The sequence below is a fragment of the Lampris incognitus genome, chromosome 10, assembly GCF_029633865.1.
Source record: "Lampris incognitus isolate fLamInc1 chromosome 10, fLamInc1.hap2, whole genome shotgun sequence".
Lineage (NCBI taxonomy): Eukaryota > Metazoa > Chordata > Actinopteri > Lampriformes > Lampridae > Lampris > Lampris incognitus.
Window position 1 is genome coordinate 16,015,514 of NC_079220.1, and position 9,953 is coordinate 16,025,466.

Consider the following 9,953-nt stretch of genomic DNA (forward strand, 5'->3'; position numbering starts at 1 on the left):
TTGGAGTCGTTTGCCACAGGTATGTGTTTGCTGCTGCACCGGTGTTCATGCAACCAGTCAGAGAACTTCAACAGTGATGCATGGAGACTGGAGAGTGTCCCCAACCATGGTAGGGATGACAGGTAGTGTTATGTAAGCTGGCCCCACGGTCCAGAAGTAACTATCTATTCATGCAGAAAATCACAGAATTCAGCTTTAAGATTATTGGAATCTCCACTTTTCTAGGTTAAGGAAAAGGGGGGGGGGTGGAGAGGAGAGAGAGAGAGAGAGAGAATAATAATAATACATTTTATTTGTGGGTGCCTTTCAGAGCACTCAAGGGCACCTTACAGAAAACAGTTAAAAATTAGATGGAGGGACTGGGAAAGAGGAGAAGAGTAGAATAGACGAGTGCCTTAACTCAGAACTAGTTTTGGGTCAAGTCTTTATTTATATAACTCAATATCATAAATTACAAATTTGCCTCAAGGGCTTTACAGCAACACAACATCCTGTCCTTAGACCCTGCATTGGATAATGAACAACTCCCTAAAAAAAAAAAACGCTTTAACAGGGAGAAAAAATAGGAAGAAACCTCAGGGAGAGCAACAAAGGAGGGAACTCTCTCCCAAGACGGACAATGTGCAATGGATGTTGTGTTTACACAATTTACAGACTACAACAATTGAAAGAGGATAACGGAATTATAATGGAAAATTGATAAGGGTGATATGTAAAATTACAACCCAAATAATACAACCCTGTGGTTGTGGCGTGTGGGAGTTAGACTCTGCTGCAAGCACCACAAACACCACAAACCCAAACCAATAAAGCAAGCCTAATCTCTAAACTAGTGAACGCTGATCACATAACTACCAAAACAGCATGAAAAATAGTCCCCCCATTTATGTCTGACAAGAGATTGTAAAACTGCAAATGGCTTTTTCTTCCTCAAAACAACTTAAAAATGCTTTGTGGGCAAGTTTGTCAACCTGGCCAAAACCTGTAAATATTTATTTGTGTTAAGGTGAGGGCGTCCGTTCAATAAACAAAAACACTGTAGGTGATTTTATTGATTTACGTAAAGCACTTGACACACTCGATCATTCCTTACTCCTGCAGAAATTGGAACGCTATTGTATAAGAGGTGTCCACACAACACTGGTTAAGACGTTATTTAAACAATAGGTTCAATGTGAAAATTGAAACACTGAATCACATCTAAGAAGAACTTGTGGTGTTCCACAAGGTTTAGTACTGGGACCTAAGTTGTTTATACTTTATTCAAATGATATTTCTATGGCATCTACCCATCCATCCATTATATGAACCGTTATCCTGCTCTCAGGGTCGCGCGGATGCTGGAGCCCATTTCAGTAGCCATTGAGCGGCAGGCGGGGAGACACACTGGACAGGGCCGCAAGACCATCACAGGGCCGATACACACACACACGTTCATACCTAGGGACAATTTTTTTTTGTATGGCCAATTCACCTGACTTACATGTCTTTGGACCCGTGGGAGGAAACCAGAGCCCCCGGAGGAAACTCATGCAGACACGGGGAGAACATGCAAACTCAACACAGAGGACGACCCGGGATGGCCCACCAAGGTTGGACTACCCGGGTATCGAAACCAGGACCTTCTTGCTGTGAGGCAACCACGCTAACCACTGTACCGCAGTGCTGCCTCTATGGCATCTAATATGTAGAAATTTGTTACATTTGCTGATGATACAAATTTATTTTGTTCTGGGGAGGACACAAAAGAATGGTTGAAAACAGTAGAAACGGAATTGAGAATGTTAAAAAAATGGTTTGATATTAATAGGTTATCACTAAATGAAAATAAACAAAATTTATGGTGTTAGGTGGTTTAGGGTTAATTGTGAAATAAAACTGATGTTAAAAGTTGAAATTGAAAGAGTATTTGAAACAAAATTCTTGGGCTTTGTGATGGCCACACTTGTGGCCTCACAACTGATCTAAATTGCAGAGGGTGCTGTTGCTGCCGAGGGCTTCCTGTGAGGGCTTGGGCCAAAGGATCCGCCCTGGAAGCACATCCCCTTTATGGAGAAGTGGCCAATTGGGCCAAACCAAGTGCCGGCCACATCATGAGGGGATTTGGGGATTTAGTTTAGAGTTTAGTAATGTTTTGGGTTGTATTATTTTATTGATTTATTTTGTTAGGTTAGAAGTTGAATGTATTTATACTGGTTATCTGAGTGCCCTGTTTTCTTTTGTTTGTAATTTAGTCAGTGGCGTTTAGTGTTTGTATGTCGCCCCTCCTTGATGTAGTTGGTCTGATCAGCCACGATATATGTGTCCTTTTGTGTCTAGTTAGGTAGGTCTGTTTGGTCTTTTGTTGGGCAGTCATTTCTGTTAGTTTGTTTCAGTTACTCACTTTATATTGAGTTTATTGCTTGATTTAAGTTCTGTTAGTTTCACCTCTTTTATGGGCCCAGACTTTTGTTCTATCTTTTGTAAAGTACTTTCTTTTTTTGCATTTTTGGGTTAATAAAACCCCTTTTTTTCTGGAAAACACTGTGTTCCTCATCCTTGCTGGCTTGGTCCCTACAGGCTTGATTATAGATCATAATCTCTGTTGAAGCCACATATAGAATATCCATCCCTCCATCCATTATTCGAACCATTTATCTTGCTCTCAGGGTCGTGGGGACGCTGGAGCCTATCCTGCAGGCATTGGGTGGCAGGCGGGCCGCCAGGCCATCACACAGGGGCCGACACACATAGAATATATTAAATGGAAATGATCTACACTACCGTTCAAAAGTTTGGATCACCCAAAACAATTTTGTGTTTTCCATGAAAAGTCACACTTATTCACCACCATATGTTGTGAAATGAATAGAAATAGAGTCAAGACATTGACAAGGTTAGAAATAATGATTTTTATTAGAAATAAGATTTTTTTTTACATCAAACTTTGCTTTCGTCAAAGATTCCTCCATTTGCAGCAACTACAGCATTGCAGACCTTTGGCATTCTAGCTGTTAATTTGTTGAGGTAATCTGGAGAAATTGCACCCCACGCTTCCAGAAGCAGCTCCCACAAGTTGGATTGGTTGGATGGGCACTTCTTTGAGCAGATTGAGTTTCTGGAGCATCACATTTGTGGGGGTCAATTAAACGCTCAAAATGGCCAGAAAAAGAGAACTTTCATCTGAAACTCGACAGTCTATTCTTGTTCTTAGAAATGAAGGCTATTCCATTGCGAGAAATTGCTAAGAAATTGAAGATTTCCTACACCGGTGTGTACTACTCCCTTCAGAGGACAGCACAAACAGGCTCTAACCAGAGTAGAAAAAGAAGTGGGAGGCCGCGTTGCACAACTGAGCAAGAAGATAAGTACATTAGAGTCTCTAGTTGAGAAACAGACGCCTCACAGGTCCCCAACTGGCATCTTCATTAAATAGTACCTGTTAGAGCCTGTTTGTGCTGTCCTCTGAAGGAGTAGTACACACCGGTGTAGGAAATCTTCAATTTCTTAGCAATTTCTCGCATGGAATAGCCTTCATTTCTAAGAACAAGAATAGACTGTCGAGTTTCAGATGAAAGTTCTCTTTTTCTGGCCATTTTGAGCGTTTAATTAATGTGATGCTCCAGAAACTCAATCTGCTCAAAGAAGTGCCCATCCAACCAATCCAACTTGTGGGAGCTGCTTCTGGAAGCGTGGGGTGCAATTTCTCCAGATTACCTCAACAAATTAACAGCTAGAATGCCAAAGGTCTGCAATGCTGTAATTGCTGCAAATGGAGGATTCTTTAACGAAAGCAAAGTTTGATGTAAAAAAAAATCTTATTTCAAATAAAAATCATTATTTCTAACCTTGTCAATGTCTTGACTCTATTTTCTATTCATTTCACAACATATGGTGGTGAATAAGTGTGACTTTTCATGGAAAAACACGAAATTGTTTGGGCGATCCCAAACTTTTGAACGGTAGTGTAAATCTATTGCTATTCTTTACAAAACAAGGGATCTGCTGAATAGGAAATATTTGCATATATTGTATTGTTCATTGATAATGCCATATCTGTCATACTGTGTAGAAGTTTGGGGAAATGTTTATAAAACAAATATAGACCCTATAACTAAACATCAGAAAAGAGCTATTAGAATAATAAAGCTTGTTACCGTGAATCTACTCATCCATTATTTATACGGTCCTGCACATTAAAATTCTTAGATGTTGTGTACTTAAAAACATTGGAAATACTTTTTCGAGCTAGAAGTAAAAGCCTTCCTGTTTGTATCCAACAATTTTTTTTAAGTTAAGAAAAGGAAACTATAATTTAAGAGGGTTGTGTATTTCTGAAACATAGAAAGTGAGAACTAATGTAAAATACAGATGTGTTTCAGTTTTGTGAGTCAAGCTATGGAATTGTCTTAATGGTGAGTTGAAATTGTGTAGCTTGCTGTTGAGTTTCAGAAAATCTTTAAAATGTAGAATAATTAAGGATTACAACTTAGTATAAATTCTTTTTTTTCTTCCTTTTGTAATTCTGATATTCTAGGTTAATTTAAGGACTGTATAGGATAGGCAACAATAAGCCTCGGGCTTCAGCCTATTCCTTTTTCGGTTATTGATTGATTGAGTTTTGTTATGTGAAATGGACTGATGTAAATACGTACGATGATGTTTGCCCGAAATAAATCATTCATTCATTCATTCAATAGCGTGTTACGTGTAACATGTGAAAATATTTATGGAAATAGTGGAGTCACTGTCTTTTAATAGATGATACATTTCTCTCAACCTAGCTTTAGCCCATGGCCTTTGCTTTCTTCTTGATTCTAACCAACACCCCCTCATTTACTTACTAAATAAATCCATAAATCCACCGTGTGTGTTGACCGCCTCTATACCAGAGATATGGCTGAACTCAGTCCTCTGAAGCAGCTCTAATAAAAGCCTTGCAGGTAGCGCTATCTTGTCTAGTATCTTCTACTTATCTTCTATGCAGTATCTTCTGTCTTCAGCTGTTTCGTATCTAACACTGTATTGATAGCATTAGAGACGGTGTTAGCTCTCTTAGGTGTGTCATCATGGGTGCCGAGGCAGTGTTTGTCACGGCCCCAACCCTAACTCCAGTTGTTTCCCTTGTGTTTCTATGTGTTTCCCTTTATCCCAGTGTCTCCTGTTTTCCCATCTGTTTTTGTGGTTGTGTATGTGGTGTGGGCGTGGCTTCCTCCCCTGGCACTCTCCGGCTCCCTCCTGATTGGCGGCTCATTCACCTTACCCAGCAAGGAAGGCCTGCCTTCCATCAACCCAACAGTATATCTACTCTGGTTTTCCATACACTCACCACCAGATCGTTGTTTCAACCACTGTGGTAGTTCTCAGCCACTCTGCAATCGTTTATTCAGTTATTCCGCACGTTGTTTGCGTTACCTGTATTTACTGTGTCTCATTGTGCTTTCAAGATCACTACTCTCTAGTTCCCCTGCCTGCCTTCTTGCCTTACCTGCTCACTTCCTCGTCCGTCTCTCCTGCTCCATTCGGCTCAGTCCAGCTCTGCCATCCGCCATCGCCTCTCTACTTTCTGCCTTGCCTGTCATTCTCATTCCCCTTTATTCCTACAATAAAACGCTTTTACATTACTTAATTCCACTGTCTGTGTCTGTGTTCAGGTCCACCTCAACTGATCATAACAGTGTTGGTTTATGGTTCACCTTCCACAACAGCTGTAACAGCCCAGGCCTGGCACCACGGGGGGGGGGGGGGGGCTAGAGGGGCTTCGATATACTTTATTAATCCCTGTGGGGAATTGTTCACTGTATTTAACCCATCCTAGCTTGTAGCTAGGAGCAGTGGGCAGCCGCCGCGCAGCGCCCTGGGACCAACTCCAGTTCATCTTGCCATGCCTTAGTTAGGGGCAGAGACAGGAGTATTAACCCTAATATGCATGTCTTTTTTTGATGGTGGGGGAAACCTGAGCACCTGGAGAAAACCCACTGCAGACACGGGGAGAACATGCAAACTCCACACAGAGAACGACCTGGGATGACCCCCCCCCCCCCCAAGCTTGGACAACCCCGGGGTTCGAATCCAGGACCTTCTTGCTGTGAGGCAACAGTGCTAACCACTGGGCCACCATGCCGCTTTGCCCCCTGAGTTGTATTTTCTGCCCCCCCCCCCAGATTAAGTTTTATGTACCCTATAGAAAAATAGCAAAAACAATAAAAATATTAGCCGAGATACAAACCTGTGTCTAACTCATCTCTGAAATAACAGCGCTGTGTGTATCAGAACCACGGACATTGCTGTTTGTTGTGCGTTGTCACAAGACTATTCACAGCACGCTGTACGCGGCGATGTGATAAAAGAAAAAAAAATTAATGTAAATTAAAATGTAACACCCAAACTAGCTTGCTTGCTAAATAGTACCTTTGCCATCACGTTATGTAGCTTGCTTGCCGGACTGAAATCGCACGTTCTAGAGAAGAAAAACGGACTACACAGAACATTTTCCACAGATACTCCGGGCCTCTGACAGCAATGCGTACTGTGATGGTGGCATTGAAGCTGGAATTAACATTTGGAGCATCCATGGCAACTTGCGAGAACTCTTTGTCAACATTGAAAAAGAGCTGATTCAACTGGCATTTTGGAGGGACCAAGCAAATTCCGCGTGGAGTGGGACAAGAGACTGCTGAGGAGGTTCGACACAGCATCAGGACGGCTGCAACTCTTTTAAATCAGGGTGAGAAGAGGCAGCCTGGTTGGGCCTGTATTATTTTGCAGCTTTTTGGAAGTGCATGGGAAATGTCAGTAATAAGGGTAGACATTATTTCATCATTGGCATCGCTGCCAAGAAGGGGATGTGATGTTAATGTTGTTTTATATGGTAGAATAGGTGCTTTGCATTACATCAGTGAGGCCGGACAGACCTTGACCAATCTCTGTTGTTGTATTACGGCACTTTGGTGGCAAGACAGCTTGGTAGCTGCATCCAAGCTGCATTCTACCGATAACATTTCCAAGCCATTTGTGAATTACAAGTCCAACAAGTCCATGATTTTAAATGGTGCAGTAGCCTGTATTCTTGCGGTGAGACAGCCGTGTGTGGCTGCAAAAACACTGTGTGTGATTGTACTATAGATTATTATCCCTCCTGTGTTATCAGCAAGCGGAAAATAGTTGTGCCCCCTCAATCATTTCTCATGCCCCCTGGCCTGGTTAATCCTGCCGCCGGGCCTGCAACAGCCAGAGGCAATGCTGGTTACATAATTCATATTGATAATTACTTTTTTGTAATCAGACCTGTGACATGTGACTTAAGTACGTCACTGGATCCAGTTTTCATTGATCTCCATTGGCCCGGTAAAAATAAACATATTTTGGATGATGTAAGCTCATTTCCTGCCTGCTGTGTGGAATGGTTGTTTCCTACAAAAATACCAAGCAGGAATGGGTACAGTTATTTAGAGATATGACATAGAAATGCCATGTTTGATGTATTATATGTTTCAATATCCATGTTATTAATATTTTGAAGATTAAGACACTTCGATTGTGTTTTTCCTGCATTCATGCACAGGCAATATAAGAACTGTCTTACGAAGTCAAACTGGTTGAAATGCTGAACAGGAGAGAAGATTTAACAGTGTTCGATCCGAGCCCTGCGTGGGTACATCTCAGTCCAGAAACAGGGGTCCTCACCACTGCACCAGCCCAGAGTTTGGATTAAAGGCACGGCTTAAGTGTGTGGGTGTCCTTTAGTGACTCCTCTGACTCCCAGCTGACCTCATCTGAACCGCAGCCAGCTGGACCTCAGAGACTCGTGTCTGAGTGGAGCTAACACATCTCTCTCTCTCTCTCTCTCTCTCTCTCTCTCTCTCTCTCTCTCTCTCTCTCTCTCTCGCTCTCGCTCTCTCGCTCTCTCTCACACACACACACACACACACCGGAGTCCGGAGTAAATGAATATTCAGCATACCTATAGCATGCACCCTGGTACAGAATCAAGCACACACACATACACACACACAAATTCACACACATGCAGCATGAACACACATAAGCATGCACATAGTAGGTAGGCTCAGCAAGGATGCACACTTGCACACGTGCACACGCCCACATACATATGTGCAAGCATGCATACACTGTCCAGGCCCTGCGTCTCAGAGGGAGGTGGTGTCCTGAAGTGGCCTGAGGGAAAGCGGGGCGTACCACCTCATTAAAGACAAGGGCGTCCCTGTGCTGCTGGTATAATTACCCTGGTTGGACAGGGAATACCACCCATCTGCCCTAATACTCCAACACTAACTTTCAATTCAATCTGTCCCAATGACCGCGCTGGAGGAAACCTCATGCATTGTAATTTCTGGCTCAGTTATGCATGCGTATGTGTGTGTGTGTGTGTGTGTGTGTGTGTGTGTGTGTGTGTGTGTGTGTGTGAACTTTACAGTCAGTTGTCAAAATTCAGTCATTAGTTTGCCAGTTAAATTTGCTGGAGTAGAATAGAATAGAGTAGAATAGAAAAGAATACAATACAACAGACCTAAAATGACAATATTCAAGACAGGCTTTAGCCAAACTTGCTTCATTTGCAGTGTTTTGTGCACAACTTTTTTGAGTGGACTTGACCCTGATCCGAGCCCTCATTGAGTCAGTACTCACTCAGTCACCGTTTTGGAGGATTTCTCTCTCTTGAAGGCCAGCTGGTACTTGAGGCTCTCCACCTCCTTCTTCATCTGGGGCAGGTCCATCTCATCCATGGCTGTGCTTTAGTGTAAGGGCCCTTGTACCTGTTGTGAGGGAGTAGGGGTCAATGTTAAATTTATACCGTGCACAGCTCTGGTATCCCAAATTAGCAGACCCGCAGAACATTCCTATGCACTGGACCATGGACTGTGGGTTGAACAATGTCTGAGAGGTACATCGGTTTCATGGCTCCAATGTAGCACATAGTGTTTTTATACCTGAAAAGAGAAGGGTGCAGCGCAAAGATAGTACACCTTAACATGATTCAAACCCACACGGTAACACTGTACATCTACTGTATACTACATCAAGTACACTAAGGGGCAAATGCTATTCCTAATGGGAGGATATGCATAATCCTTTTGCATGAATATAGGCCATCTGTGCACTTTCCCCATAACAGGTTCTCATCACTCGTGGCTTCAGGCAGGAGCAGCTGAAGTGGACACTTCAACATGTCTCATTTATAGCTGCAAGCTTCGATGGGAACGCTACAGCAGCGAGGAAGGACAGGACTAGTGGATGCCTTTTCTTAAGTACTGTATGTAAGTAGACTACCTCTTAAGGTGCTTTACTTGAACGACTCCATCTTGAGGGAATGGATGTTTTTACTTTTTTGTTTATGAGAAGGACGTACCCCCCACACCCCCACCCCCCACTCTCCCTATTTATTCCACTGCAGTTATACGATACGACTCAGTAAATCTCAAGACGCTTGGAGGAAAAAAAAAAGATTTTGCATACAAACCGTTCATGAAAACTAATGCACATGCAAAGTCTGAGCCACCCAATTATATGCAGAAGCAACCAGAGTCAGGATAATGGGATTGCCTTCCTCTTTGTCACAACCTTTAGAGGTTAATGCATCAGTGGTATGCACATTAACAAGCCCTATCCATTTCATCCCCGCTGCAACTAGGGGGGGACGAAACACTGCTGGATAAAAAAGAAAAATTCCTTTGTCGAGATGAAATATAATGCATTGGAAAGAATCGCTATCCTCTCGTGATAAAGTAACACATGAATTTTCCAGAGAGAGGAGTGTTGAATATGTGAGGGAATATAAATTATACTGTATTATTCAACCTGATATGGTTTTATCTGTATTTTGAGCAGAGGTAAGAAAGTGTGGCGAGTGTTCAAAAGAAAGTAATTCTATATTTGAACAGCTATCTGTGACAGTAGCTCTGGTAATAATGATAAGGTAATAATGCCATAATACCATTCAATAATATCACATT

General features: G+C 42.4%; 1 pseudogene; it reads left to right on the forward strand.

The window, feature by feature from the left end:
* The window catches only part of LOC130119744 (histone lysine acetyltransferase CREBBP-like), an 18,363-nt pseudogene extending 12,715 nt beyond the window's left edge, over positions 1-5,648 (forward strand).
* The last annotated feature ends 4,305 nt before the right edge of the window (positions 5,649-9,953 follow it).